We start from the raw sequence: 14,859 nt of genomic DNA on the forward strand, positions 1-14,859 counted from the left end.
GTTCAGTAGTAATTATTCACACTGATGAAGAGAGAAAAGGAGCAAAACGTTCTGCCCCGGGCTTTTACTGTAACTTTGAGGCTGAGCAAAATAACTACTGTTTCTTTTTCATGAAGAGCAATGCAGGGGATGTGACAAAATGTGCCTGAGGAATAAGGTGGTGACAAGATCCTGTCTGTGAGGAAACCAGCAGGAATCAAGGTAGGATGTTCCCCAGGGGGCCAATCAGTGCAGCCCCATGGAGCTGGTTCAGGAAGCCTGATGGTTGGCCCTGCCTACTGAAATATCTTCTCAAGAGAATGATCCTCATTTCCCTTTTTTCATGAGAGAGACATCTACAAGAATGCTCCCAATAACCCCCACCAACAACCAACCAAGCAACAAACTCCAAGAAATACCCTTTATACAGGTTGTAACGTGGTGATGCAAACAGGTCTGCTCTAACTAAATACTCCAATAAGAGAGGCATTGCCAGAAGAATAAACATTTACATGCTTCTCAGGCAAGCCAACTCCCTAAATCCTGGACTTTAGGTGAAATATTCCTTGATCAAGATATTCCCAGTTATCTTGCAAGGTTTCTGAAGGGGAAATGGCCTGTTGGGTCATGGGGAGGGTTTGTGCCATGCTCACATTGTAGTGCTCTAAGGAGTTACAGCACCATCAAAAGAAGCAGAAGCTACCAGAGCCAGGATCTGCAAATGTCACTGAGCAGCTGCTCTCTTTGCTCTTCTCTGAAGCACCTGGCAGTGCCCTTGGGATGCTTGTCTGGGTGTAACCCTGCAGACAGAATATGGCAGGTGCTAATCTCCTCATTCTGTTTCCTTTGATCTGTCCTCACAAAGTACAGCTTGTTCAAAACAACTGAAGGAAGCAGAACCCATCATTTCTCTCAGAATTATTTTCTGGGAAAACCTGCACATTGGCTTAGGAGGTTGCTTGTGGAAATAAACCCAGCATTGCTTAAAAATTTGTTACACTTCAAGAACCATTTTGAAACTTGATTCATTTCTAATTAAAGTGAAATCTTGAAGCCACGTGAGGGTTTTGATAAGTTCAGCGTCTGTTGCAAGCGCAGTTCTACCCAAGTTCTTTTCTTTTGGGGGCTGGCTGCTATTGTAGCATTTTACATTATAGTTTCTGAATTCACCCCACACAGTCTCCTTGATTTCCGTGGGAATTTTCCAAGAACAAGGAATTAAATAGTCTTCAGAATTAGTTCCCCCATGAATTCAGAATATTAGATATCTGCTCAAGTTATGTTACGTGCTGTCAATTTTTCACCTGTTAAAATTCTTAGAGCAGATGCAATAAAACTTAAAGCTTGATAAGAAAAGTTGCAGATTGAATTCTCTGCAGAAGTCTGGTAGTTTGGGAAAGCTGCTCTGAGGTTCTCATTCAGAAAGGAATTTTGTGTGCTAAGCCCCATTTTTCACTGCTGTCAATTCTGCATGATTTTGGTGTTCTGCATTTAAATAAAGAGAAAGAACATATTTTTGTTGTAAATCATAGGTAAATAATAAAGGCCAAAGAAAGCAATAACAATGAAAGAAAGATGACCCGAAATAATTTACTTATGTTTGGTTTTATGTATTTGTGATGAAAGAGAAAATATAAGGCATATATAGGAAATTGAAGATGGGATTGTCATTAATTGTGCTAAATTGCAGGGATACATCTTATAATAACCATGTTCCTTCATATGGAAGCAAACTTAAGGCATGAAAATTTTTTGTCTTGTCTTTTCTAGATGTGTTTCTAGATCTGTCAGTGTAAGTGAAATCCTAAAGCCAGCAGGGGCAACATCATAAAATACTTCACATGTGCCCACTGGAATCTTTTCTTTCATTTTTCTAACTTGCAGGTAAACTGATTGATTGGAAATTTTTGCCATTTGCCTTGATCCTGCCTGTGAAGGCTGCTTCCAAGTATTTTCTTTTCCAGGTTTTTTATCCTCTGATTTTTTTTTTTTTTTGAAAAAGCACCTTCTCTTTGATCAAAGCCTTTTGATAAGCTATGGATGATTTCTATATTAATTCACAGATTTTATCTATAAAGTATATTAAATAAATACTTACTTTTCTGGATGTTTTATCAAATAAGCTAGAGGTCCACATGTATCTGTACTAGATGCATAAACTTCCCAACTGCTGATGATGAAGAAAAGAGAATTTTGTAAGAATTTTATGCAGTGAAGTTAAGTTTATTTAACATTTTGTAGCTGAGTGCCTTATAAATAGCATACCCTTCTGAACTGGCCTTCTTTTGGCCAGCTAGAAATGCATCTTTGGGGTATGGTTGTAGAAAGGATAAATCCTATGGGTGCGTTTTTGTTTTCTGTTTCAACCTGTGTGGTGCCAAATACATGGTTGTTTTCTTCAAGAAAAAAATCAGGTACTCTGAAAGCATTGTAATCGTGTCATCCTTAAAATGCTTTAAATTCTTTGTTTCAATGGATTGAATCTTGGCTTTCAGCACAGTAACAACCCTTTTTTTTTTTGTTTGTTTTGTTTTGTTTTGTTCTTTTTTGTTTCCGCCCTACCTTTCCTGGGCAATATGGACATTCTTCTCTCTTTCCCTAAACCAGGTATATTGCACATCCTTGTTTTGTCCAGGAGAAGCCCAAGGTATTAACACAGCAGTGAGGCTGAAGTTTCACACCTGGGATTCCCTGAATGGGCAGTGTGGCGGGGGAATTTTAGCTAGGAAATCCTCTGGAAGAAGATAATTTGGCAGTATACACTACAACAGTTCCTAATTTTATTTTGAAGCAAGCATTCCAGATTGTGACTTTAGTTCTTCATTGGTCGAGGTGCTACAGATTACTTTGTTCAAGTGATTCTGAATACAAATGTGCAAACCTTGGTTTTGGCATAATTTGTCTAACACAGTTGTGAGTGAAAATTCTTCCTGATTGTAATAGGTAGAAGGCTGAAGCTAAAGGCATTTTTGTGATGCAATGTTGTGACAGAGCTTGTGATGAACTGGGTGGTGTGTGGTGCAAACAAGTGGGGAAAGTGAAGTGCTATACTGATACTCAAAATATCTTGACTGAGTATCTCCTCTTTCTCTGTAGGATTAAATGACATAATTTATCATCTCAAGCTCTCCTGTACAGACCTGGGGAATAGATAATGCCCCTGTGGAAGCTGAGATAAAGCCATGTGATCTCAGCAGCCAGCAAATAATGAAATATAATAAATATTGTGGAGAGTTTCAGCTGGCAGTTCTCCAGGGCAACTTTTGGTCATTTGAGATGTTGCTTATCCAGGACCTTACTGTCCATAAATGGTGCTTCTCATGATGGAGAAAAGATTGAAGACAGAGAAAATGACAAGATTTTTTAAGTGTAGTATCTAGCTTGCTGTTTCCAGCATTTTTAAAATAAATTGTGGTATTTTTCAAGGTAAGCATAAATCCTCAATGCCCTTAATTAATTCTGGAGTGAAATAACTAAATTCAGGGGGGTGTGTGTGGGTATAGAAAAAAAGGATTTCTGATATTTTTTGCTGATATATATCAAGCAAAGTTGTTTTTTGTCATGCTCTGTTTTGATTATTGTTCTGTAAACCTACTTCAAGGAAGATATTTCTATACCAGATGATGATGAGCAGGCCTCAGGTAGGTTGACTCACTGAACTGGGAAAGGATTGTGCCTTTGGTTACTCGATTGTGACAGAGAAAACGAGACAGAATTGCAGTCTAAAAGCATAGCAGAACTTTTTTGTAATGTAAAAATGACTCTATGGAGAAGTTGGGGAATTATTGACCTAAGAAAGAATGAAGCAACCTTTTCAGAAAAGGTTATGAGGCCTGGTGAATTGAAGCTGTGGGTTAGAGCAGGCTTCAATATTTGCATTGGAATCATCTTGGAGCACTGTGATGAAAGCATGGGATCGATGAATGACTGTGCTTCTGAGTGAATGCTGGTATTTTTTTTTTTAACAAATCAAGTAAAAATTAGTTTATGTGGTTCTCAGATTTGGAAGCTGCTAGAAAGCATCCAAAACAAGTTGGAAATAGTGCCTCCTCCTGATAATGTTCACTTAAACCTACTGCCTGTTGGAGGTATCAGAGTTCATCAGTTTGCTTCTCACAGCTTTGTCAGGCTTTGATGGTGAGAATCAGTTCAGATATTCAAAGAACATCCTAACATCCTAGATATGATTTAATAAGGACAGATATCTGTCATTTGGTGAAGAAAAAAGGCTCCCAATGCAACAGAAGAAAGCCTATATTTGATGGTATATGAAAATTTATCTTGTAATCCCATTTGTGACTGCTATTTTTTTTTTTTTCCCAGGACAGGTGTGATGCATCCCAAGGCAAAGTGCCATTGAAAATCTTTCAGCCTATTGAATACTTCTAAATTGTGGCTGTGCATGTTGTTTGACCTGCACGGTAGTGCTTAAATTGTACAAATTATGGCATGGCTGGGGAGCTGAAGGCCTCATGGTTCCAAATATTCAGGAGGCTTCTCATCTCTGTAAGAATTTGGTAAACCCCTCAAGAAGAAGAGTGTAGTGGGCCATCATTCTGATTTAATATTATTTTATTGCAAACAAGTGGAAATTGACATGAATAGATCAACCTGGTCACTTCAGCTTTGTAGTGGGAAGTGCTGGTGCTTGCAGTGTCATTGCTATGTTGGTAAGGATGGTTGAGATCTTCAGACTTTTTACTTTTTAGGCTCCCTGGAGAAGCCTCTGTTCACTGGGCTGGCTAGAAATTAAATGGTACCAATTAAAAATAGGTTGAAGTTTTGGTTTTTTTCTTTTTCAGTTTTCAATAGCCTTGATACTTAATCTCATTTGTAATCGAAAAGCAGCAGAGAACATTGATAACTTTTTTTCAAAAGACTTTTGGCTAAAAAAAGATTTTGACTTAATGGTGAAGTGGATTTTGCCAAGCAACAAAAGCCTGAACCAGACAAAACAAGCTCCTGCATCCCAGTTCTACCCTGTGAGTGGATCACTTCAACAAGGATTCTTTCATGTGGCAAAAAGCAGTGTCCCTCTGTCACAACACACACTGGCATGGAATTCCTACACCTTAAAAGCCTTTGAAAGCACCAAGAAAATGGTATTGAAAGAAGAAAATTATGTTGGTGTTTTGGGCTGTGGAACTTTCTTTTTGCTCTCTAAATTCTTTTTGATGCTCCTGTAGTTGGAGCAGGCAGGGAATAGGTGTCTGTGATCTTTTCTCTGGTCAATACCACTAATGCTGACTACAAGGACGGTGAAACATTTAGTCCTTGCTCTGATTTCCCTTTTCTCTTTGTTCTCCTTAGGGAACAAAATGCTAAACCCTCACTCAGTTTTCTAAAAGCATCTGATCATCTGTGCAGAGCTGGTTACTGTTAGAATCCAGGTTTTATTAGGTGAAAAACATGCTAAAACTTTTTAGTATGGGAAGTAGATGACTTAATGGTGAGAACTGGGTGTCTCCTAGCATGCCTTGGGTTTGTCTTTGAAAATACCCTTGAGGGAAGAGAAAAAATATCCATTAAAAAGAAAAAGAAAAAAGAAAAAAACATAAGATGAATGAATGTGTGATGTTGGTGAGCACAACTGATCTTTCTCTCTATATGTGTGCATAACTTGGGGTAGAAAGTAAACATGGACTGTGGGAAATTGATTAAATGAAGTGCTCTTCTTGTTATTTCCAATGCAAGAAGATTTCATTATTCTATTGATTTACAGTGATTAATTTTTTTCCTTCTCTCTTCCCGCCCCCACCCCCCCCGCCTTTCTTATTTTTCTTTTAGTCTGTAACGTCAGAAGAGTGGCCATTCACAGCTGCTTATTGATTCTAACCAGGGCTGAAAGATGATTGAGTGCTGTGACTTTTTGGGTCCCATTGCTTCTCTTTGTGCTCTGGTGAAAAATGATTAAAAGTATTCCAAATAACAACATCTCTGGATGTTCTTTTGGTCTCTGAATATATAGGGTGGAGATGGAAATGTCAATGACCATCTGACAGCCAGGCTAAGATGAATGCTCATCATTTTATGAGATAACAATCAGCTACAACCATGTAATCTGCTTCTTTAGGACAAGACTGAAGTATTACTTTAATCTGTAAAACTGTAGACATACAGTAATAAAGAAGTATTAACAAAGAAAATATTTAAGGATTGGTCATACTGTAGTTTGTTTATGGTAAGCAAACTCCTAGAAACATGTTTGATTATCTGATCAATGAGAAGCTGTTATTGGGTTTTATATTGTTCTGTCACTGAGATAATGCCACTGGAAATGTAATTGACACTTTAGTTTGCTTGGTACTATACATGTTTGAATCCATAAATAGGATTTAGCTTTACTAAATATATATTGGGATTATGGAGCAGTGCTAAGACTGTTTCAGTGTTTTGCTTTAGCATTTTCGTGAACAAGAATGGATTTTTTTCACACAAGTATTTCTTCTCTCACTGGGGAAAAATGTGGACAGGTGAAAACATAGCTATTAGGCTGATGAGGGAAGTAAAGAGGATGCTGGAAGAAACTGTGAAATTTTAATAATTTTCATAATCAAAATATATTTTATATCATTTGAACCGCTGTTGTAAGTTAGTAATTCATGGCTCCTGGTTACAGCTGACAACACTCTCGGGTCACAGGCAGCTGAGTTTTTTATCTGCTTCCATCTCTGGTTCCAAAGCCTACTCCTCTCCCCTAAAGGATATTTTTGTCACTGGACACCTGTGGATTTGGGAACATTAAGCACTACTTTCTTACTGCTGAGATACATTGTAAAGTGACAAGGGGAATTTCTCCTGCTGGTGGCCATGTTGTTGGGAGATATTTAGAAGTGACAATCTGTGGCCAATCACAGCATTTCTTTGGGCTTGGCTCATGGGAACCAGCTGAACTTTCTGCAGGGAAGCAAAAAAAGTAATCAGATCAAGAGGAAGGTTTCTCTCTCCTTTTTCCTAGACCAAAAGTAAACAGCAGCCAGAAGTCAAATAATTAGGAAGCAATGTATTTATGTGCTTCCTGCTACAGCTTCATTGTAACAGAAATAATCTTTCCATGTTGGAGTCAGGCAGTGGAGGCTGCTGCTTTTCCATGGAAATCTACACTTCTGGAAAAACTCTTCAATTGCCCCACACTTGTGCACAGCAATTGTTGCTGGTCTTTTCCTTCTGCTGATAGTCAGTAGGCACTGGATGTTAATTAAAAAAACCTCTTTTTGTCACTCTTTTTGCTGCGTGAAGGGACCAAGCAGATCCTGTGTGGGTATCCCACAGGTCCCTCCATGCACAGGAAAACATTCCTTAGGAATTTTCTTTGTAGCTGCAGTGGAAGGATCATGAGCAAAGAGCTGCAAGGAGATGGCCCAGCAGGGATAGAGGTGTGTGGGACCTGTAAGTAGTCCAGTGGTGCAAGCCATGTACAATGTAGAAAATTCTGGCGTTTGGGCTTCTTTGCTTTACAGGAATGAAAGCCCTGCTGTTCCAGTTAGATGAAGAAAAAATTAGTTGCTATCTTCCTTCTGTGGGTTTTGTGTGCTTGTGGGTTTTTTTTCCCCATCCCCCAGTTAGATTTTTTTGCCCTGTCATTGATATTTTTCCTCTGGCAGAGAATATTTGGAGATCAGGGTTGCCTTAGCTTAGATGCTGACAGTTATGTTGCAATAAAACTCTGCTAGTGTCCTCATCATAAATCACAGGCCCTAATTTGGAGACTTAAATTACAGGTATGTCTTCTGAATTACCCTCTGCAATTAAAGTGCAATAAAAATACCTGCCACGGATTTTAACAAGCAGCCTAGTCATAGCAATGCCAACTGTTTGCTGGCTGCTGTTGGGATGTTAAATTTTTTACAGCTATTAAATACAGTGAGCAGCATGGCTGCTGCCAGTTGTTAGGAGAAACACCAGCGTTGCCACCAGCACAGCTGTTCAGCTGGAAGTGTAATGTTGTCTCCCCTGAGGGAAGGAGGCATTTATGAGAAGGAAAGGTGTGCTGGAGACAGCAATAGCATTCCTCTGGCTGTCAGGGGCTGGCACATCCTAGAACAGTCACAACAGCACCAGAGCTCAGTGCTAAATAAAAATTCATTAAACCACAGAGAAAGTCTGCCTGGAAAATAGCCATGAAGATGGTGTCCTGCCTTCTACTCTAAGTCATGCTTCTGGCAAACCCCATGGGTGAAGGTCAAGGGAAAGATGTGGGTAAAGTAGGAAATACCAGACTTCTGCATTTTATTAAAGGGAAAAGATGCCAGGGTTTCCAGGCACAAAGCATGGAAGTTAAGAATCAAGAATGCATTTACAGCTAGAAAGGTTTGGCAAATCCAAATTCTGATTCTGTTAGGAAGAGGGGCTTCTTGTGAAAATGTAAAGATGCCAGCTTTCAGTCCATCCCTTTAGGACAGATTTAGCCAACTGGTTCTGAAGTTCACTGTTCTCTGTGGAATTACTGACTCCACCCAAGAGATATCTGTGTTTCACTGTCTTTAACTGAATGGCCCAAATTAGTGGCTTTCTTCATAAAGGACCTCAAAAACCAGACAGCAACATCCTTGAAGTACAGAAAGCTGCACCATGTTTCTAATGATGTGGTTTTGATCCTTTTGAAATCTAATTCAATCAAATTGTGATTTCTTTTAAGCTTTTGTGTCTTGAATAGACATAATCTGTTTGCTATTCAAACAAACCATTCAAATTTCAGCATGGTGAGGAGGTCTTCACATTATCTGACTCATGCATCTAACAGAGACACTGAAATGTCCCATTGACTTCTCACCATTGCTCACATAAAGAATTCATTCTCCTAAATTGTGAGGAGGTAAACAAAGTAAACAAAGAAAATCTAATGCTGGAGCTGGTGAAACTCCTATTCAGAATTTTAAATGGATGCAGCTGAGTATTTAATGGGAAAATAGTCATAATATTAAGGAAGCAAACAAATATTTTTTACCATTAGAGACTGGTAATCTTAAAAATTAGTGGCATATGGTGGGAAAAGCACCAAACTACTCTTCTCAATGTCTCATTATTCCTTATAGTTCAGAGAAAAATTGTAAAAATAAAAGTTGGGTCAATATGCTGATGACATATTTGCATGTTATGCCTCAGATCACATGTAATGTTTTATCAAAAATTGTTTAGTTATTTGCCTTGAGTGAGTTTTATAAAAGATACACATCAATAATGTGTCCTAATATTGAAATATTTTTGCATTTTTTGTAAAATGTATGCACCATAGCTATTGAGGCATTAAGTTTCTATCTCCTGGCTGATTTGATTTATTACTAACTTTTATCTGAAGGATATAAATGAGGCTGGAATTGCATTAAACCTTTATCTGAACTGCACATTTATTTGATACAGGATAACGAAGAAGCAAAGCATTTTCCCATGGCACTTCTTTATTTTGTCCTGTGGAAATGCATGATATTTTCCTTTTGTACACACACATGCTCCTGCTGTTCTACAAGATTGCACAAAATATTTACAAGTGTCTTTTAATTAAAATAAAGGGCTGTCAGGGCACAGCATATGCAAAGAATATTTGATTTTTTACATGTGTTACCTGTAGTATACTGCTACTGCAAATATTTTATTGTAATCAATGCTATATCTGGCTTAACTCTCATCTCTCACGCTCTGGAATTTGTGACAGTTTTCTGCCATGATAAAGTGAAATTTTAATTACAAAGAACAAACCCAGAAGGAATTGGAGGTAGCTGATATATGGTCCAGATTTCCAATGGAATAGCTTTCCCTGCAGATGGATTCAGGCGAGCATTTCAACGTTGTGCATAAATCTGATGATCACTGTTCTTCTTTAAAAGGTGAGATTGTTGGGATGCCCCCTCAGTGTCACTAGGTAGTCCATGGGCAGTGCAAGATGGACAGCAGAGATGCTTGGCTGGCCTGAGGGAGGCAGAAGGCCAATTCTTGCTGGATCTGATGGAAGAACATTAAACTGTTGTTGGACAAAATATTGACTAAAATTAATATTTTGATATTTTGGCTCCTCAATGGAAGATTTCTTTCCCACCAACATTGTCTTATTTCATATATTACATTTTTCCCAGAGTAGAGGGAAATGAGGGAAAGTTTTCTCAGTGAGCAGAATAATAATTTCCTAGAACAGCAGCAAAATCAAGAAAAGTGTGAAAACTGCATTGTGTAAACTTTAGGGAACAAATGATGTGGGGATGTGTTTGTTGAATAAGCGTCAGTGTTTGCTTTTCCCTCATGATGCTGTAGCACTGTTACCTTTTTGGTTGTTACAAAATGGTCCCTTCTCACAAGTAACAATCAACAGGATGGGAAGCAGTGGCCTCAAGTTGCACCAGGGGAGGTTTAGATTGGATGTTAGAAAAGACTTCTTCACAGGAAGGGCTGTCAAGAATGGGAAAAGGCTGTCTAGGGAAGTAATTTGGGTCATTATCTCGCAAGTTAATTAGAACAAATTAATTAGAAGATGTGTAGTTGAGGCTATCAGGTTTAGTGGTGGACCAGGCAGTGAAGGGTTAATGGTTGGACTTGGATGTGAGAAGGGATTTTCAGCCTAAATGACTTTATGCTCTTACAATAAAAAAAAAAAAATAAAGGAAGGAAACAATTTTCATTTTGTGACTAGAAAATTCTGACTGCTTTGCAATAAAATTGTGGAGGAGGGGGGCACCTTGATGTCCTGCTTTTCAAGACCAGTTTTTTTTGTAGCCCAGTTATGAGATTTGCATAAATGATGTAACTTAGAAGTTAAATCCAGTTTAGCAAAGTGCTTAGGATATAAATAATGAATGAACTTCAGATGCTGTGGTTTGACTACTGACAGGTCAGTAGGACTGGAAGGGGGGAACCAGCTTTTGAAGTTGCAGGATTTGTAGCTCCTTTTGTGTATTTGTGTTGTATAGGCATGGTGGTTGCAAAATATGTCTTATTTTTTAGGAATTTGCCCAGCATAAAGGATGTGCTCACTTGTAGTCCATTTGAAATTGGATTTGAAATTCTGATAAATGTTGGAGCTGGATTTGGATGCTGAATTCTTGTACTCAGGGGAGTCAGTCATATAAATTCCCTCTAGTATCTGATCCCCACATCAATGTGCAGCTCCCTGGTGGGCACAGCTGAAGGAACTTCAGATTGGTTATTGCACTGTACAGTACAGCATAATACACAGAGCTCAGTGTGGGGTTGGATGGGATGTCCCCATGGCACCGTGTGTGGGTCACCAGGAACTGTCCCAGCCCCTCAAAGGACATTTATCCAGCTTGTGCTGCTGCTGACTCCAGATCAGTCTGATTGCACTCACCTCTGCATGGTGCAGGTACCTTCCTGCAAGGCAGTAGCTCTAAACATTCACTGAACTAAATGCTCAGCAATTAACTTTTTTTGAGCCAAAATAAGTTCGTTGGAAAGTTCTTAAGCTTCTCAAGTGTTCTCTAATCTAAGCTAGACGTTGTTGGCTTCCCAGCTTGATTTCCTGGGAGGTTTGTCCTCAAGAAAAGCAAATGCCAAGCAGCAAAAGATTTTTGATCTGGAACTTTGTAGTTTGGAGGCTTCTTTCACATCTGTTTATATATCAGCAAATGGAGCTCACAGTGTAAAAGAAAACGTGCTTTTATACTTTGCGAGAAGTAATCTTGGCATCTGAAACTGATGTGGCGTTACTCTTAGCTTGGATGGAATTCATTCCTGCTTCTGGTAAAAAAACCCAAAAAACTATGTAATAAACATTTACACTGCCACAAGATATCAAATGCAAACATCAAGATCCACATCCTCCCTCTTTGCCAACTGAAAGAGCTCTTCATCTTACTTTGCACATTAAGCCATTTGCCCTCTTTTATTATACAGTGTGAATGTATATATATAAATATAGATTGATTGTATTTTAATTTTTTTTCACTTCATAAATTTGTTCTTTTTTTTTGTTCACTGCTAAGCAGACAGAGTTGGGGCATGGTACTGTTGATGTGTTCCTGTTTTGATTGTGTTGTGTGTTTTGATTGGTTAACACAGGCAGGAAATGCCATGTGAGTTCTGAAATGTTTACAGAGATGGAAGAAAAAACCATGCTGGCGAGGGAAGGGTGGGTATCAATCCAGCCTACTGGCCTGTGGTTCATTTTGCCTTTTTATTGGTCACATTGGCATTTTGTCACTGCTTCAATAGGATTCTCTTTGATGCAAAACATTTTTTTCACAGCATCCCTCAAACTCCCCTAAACTGTGGCAAAAGAGGAAATATTTCTTCCTGGCTGGCTGCAGTGGCTCCTCTGCCTTCTGTGCTTTGACTGGGCTGCTTTGCAGCTATTTTTACCTCAGGGATGCTAAAGCACCTCCAGTTCTCCTGTGTGTTTGTATTGCAATTTTGTGTCAATGATTCCCTGTGCTTGACCATAGGGACAAAAGCTGTAAAATCTGTCTTTGTGTCAGGCACTGAGCTAATTTTCCACAGGAAGAGGTATTCTGGGAATCACAGCAGTGAATCATACTGAATTCTAACTGAATGAATCTAACTAATCTACTGAATCTCTAGCCCCAGTCTGGGGGAGTGTTTTGGAGAAAGGATTTGGTTTGATTTGGGTCAGTTTTCTTTTTGCAGGGTGATATTCTGAAGTGCTACTCTGCTTTGGGAAGGTTAAAAGGGGTCCCTGAGTTTGCCAAAGCAAAAAGAAGAAACAAGTGGATAGTTGGTGAGACATTCATGAGAGTTTCATACTTGATGCCTGTCCTTGCAGGTTTCTGTCCAGCATTTAAAAGCAACTTTTGCAGTAGTTGCTTCTGCCTTCAGTTACATTTTTGCTTTTTCACCAAAAAAAAAAAAAAAAAAAAAATAAGGTGGCTGATGTGCAACTCCCATTTCCCCCCATCTCTGCTTTTGTAAGATAGAAGCTGATTCTCATTTGCCAGTACCTTATGTCTCTTTCTACTAAACTTTTTAACAATTCTGAGATTTAGGCAAGATTTTTTTTTTTTTTTAAGGAGTCAGATGAAGTTTATGAAGTCTGGCTGGTACAAAGAAATGTCACTAGTAATTTCTAGTAACTTCCTCTGACTGCCTTCTATTCGGGTCTTTGATGCTTTTCCTGGTGGTATTAATTCCACCAGCACCTCAGAATCTTGCCAATGGCAACTGACATAATTGGCGTTTTTTATTCTGTGGGCTTCAAATGTAATTTGCTGAAGACTTTGCTCTCCTTTGTGCAGCAGGTTTACATTATCCTGCACTTGATTAGCTCTTCTTCCTGCAGCTCACCTGCTTGCAGGTGAGACTTGTTTGTTGGGAGCTGCATCTCATTTCCCAGCACAGATTTCTCACCAGCAAGCTCTCCCTATGTGCTTTCTTCCCAGAAAAGTTCAGGAAAAAATGTCTGATTGGGGTGACAAAATAGGCTGTGTGGGACCCAGCTGCCTGAATGCCTATGGGTGCAGCATTTGATGTCCGAGGCTGTATTTCAGCATTGTGTCTGTGTGGGTTGAGAACTTCTAAGTGTAGCCTCTAGCAGAAGAAAGGTGGTTTCAAAATTGTTGGATAATTAGGATGGCAATTCTGGATTATATTCTCATAGCAGTGGATATTTCATATGCTGAATGTATTGATTACAGCTTGGGGCAATATTATTTAATCCTGAACAGATTCTAAGAAATTCAAATACATTAGTTCTTGCTCTCTTTTGCTTCTCATGTTCTATATTGTTAAATGGTTTAAACAACTATTATCAGTTATTTGATTTCAAGGCAAAGTACATCTTTATTCTTAAAAATTAAAAATTAAATTATTAAAAATGCATTGAAATGAGGATTTCTTGCATCTGAACTTTTTTCCTTCATAACCATGGCAAGTTTCTAAACAACAGCACAGTAATTAGGTTTGCAATATACCTTGTTGTAGAGTTATTTAAGTTCCTAACATTGGGATCTAATTTTATACTTGATGTCAAAGAGAGAGGATATATAAAAAGCTGTTGCAATTTTTCACTACTCTCTTATTGGAAGATAGTGAAATAAAAATCAAACCACCCCGAGTGCAAGGATGATGTGCAATGGTTAATATTCCCTTTGGCCTCAAATTTTTCATATAGGAATTTTTTGGATGTTTTGAAAGTGATGCATAGTAATTAAAATGTAATGATTTTTCCCTTCCAAATGAGCATATACATCCTATCAAAAGGCAACTGGATGATCATAGGTAAGTTAATTTTCTGCATTCAGATGTGTTATCTTCTCCCTGATTCATATGTTGCTATAGCAACAATTGACTGCAGAAGGCCTGGCTTGGCTCCCAAAGAAATGTGAAACACCCTGGTTTTTATTTTACTGCTGTAAGTCTTGGAGATGACTTCAGTAGCAATATACTAAGAATGATCTTTATACTTTGGTTTTTCATTTTAAACTTGAAGGTAAAACAACTTGTTTCCTAAGTTGAATTGTTTCCCTTGTTTCCCTGCTGTATTTACGATTTTACAGTATTTTTATAAGTGTGACCAAATGAGATTGTTACAGAATGTTCAGAATTCAGATTTCTGAAATGTGATTCTAAGAAGGGAAATTAATAGTCTCAAATAATTTTTTTGTATTTTTTAGGTATGTATTTACTTTGTCAGTCTCAGGTATGTATTGAATGCCAAAAATACCATGAAAGGTATTAATAAAAATATTTATATGAGTTTATAAAAGTGTCACTTAACAAAGTTTGATGACAAGGTTCACTGTATTGCCTACTAGTGAGATGAAACACAAAGGAAAATGGAGTTAGAATGGGTTTAAAGTGATTTACACAGAATCCAGGTTTATAAAAGGGTAAGGGAGGCCCTCCCATTGAGTTGTGAGGGTGAGTTGATGCCCTAGCTTTCTAAATTTGTTATGAAGCTTAACAGCTAAGTCCAATCTT

The 14,859-nt window shown here is 38.3% G+C and overlaps 1 long non-coding RNA gene across 12 annotated transcripts in view; it reads left to right on the forward strand.

The window, feature by feature from the left end:
- The window catches only part of LOC146768015 (uncharacterized), a 264,746-nt gene that overhangs the window by 63,008 nt on the left and 186,879 nt on the right, over positions 1–14,859 (forward strand). For 9 of the 12 annotated variants that reach the window (XR_014954441.1, XR_014954448.1, XR_014954439.1 and 6 more), the window contains one exon: positions 1–14,859. This exon is cut by the window's right edge. This is a non-coding gene — a long non-coding RNA (uncharacterized LOC146768015). The other 3 variants (XR_014954447.1, XR_014954449.1, XR_014954450.1) reach the window with 3 other exon arrangements.

The sequence above is a fragment of the Lonchura striata genome, chromosome 3 (assembly GCF_050655825.1).
Source record: "Lonchura striata isolate lonStrDom1 chromosome 3, ASM5065582v1, whole genome shotgun sequence".
Taxonomy (NCBI): Eukaryota; Metazoa; Chordata; class Aves; order Passeriformes; family Estrildidae; genus Lonchura; species Lonchura striata.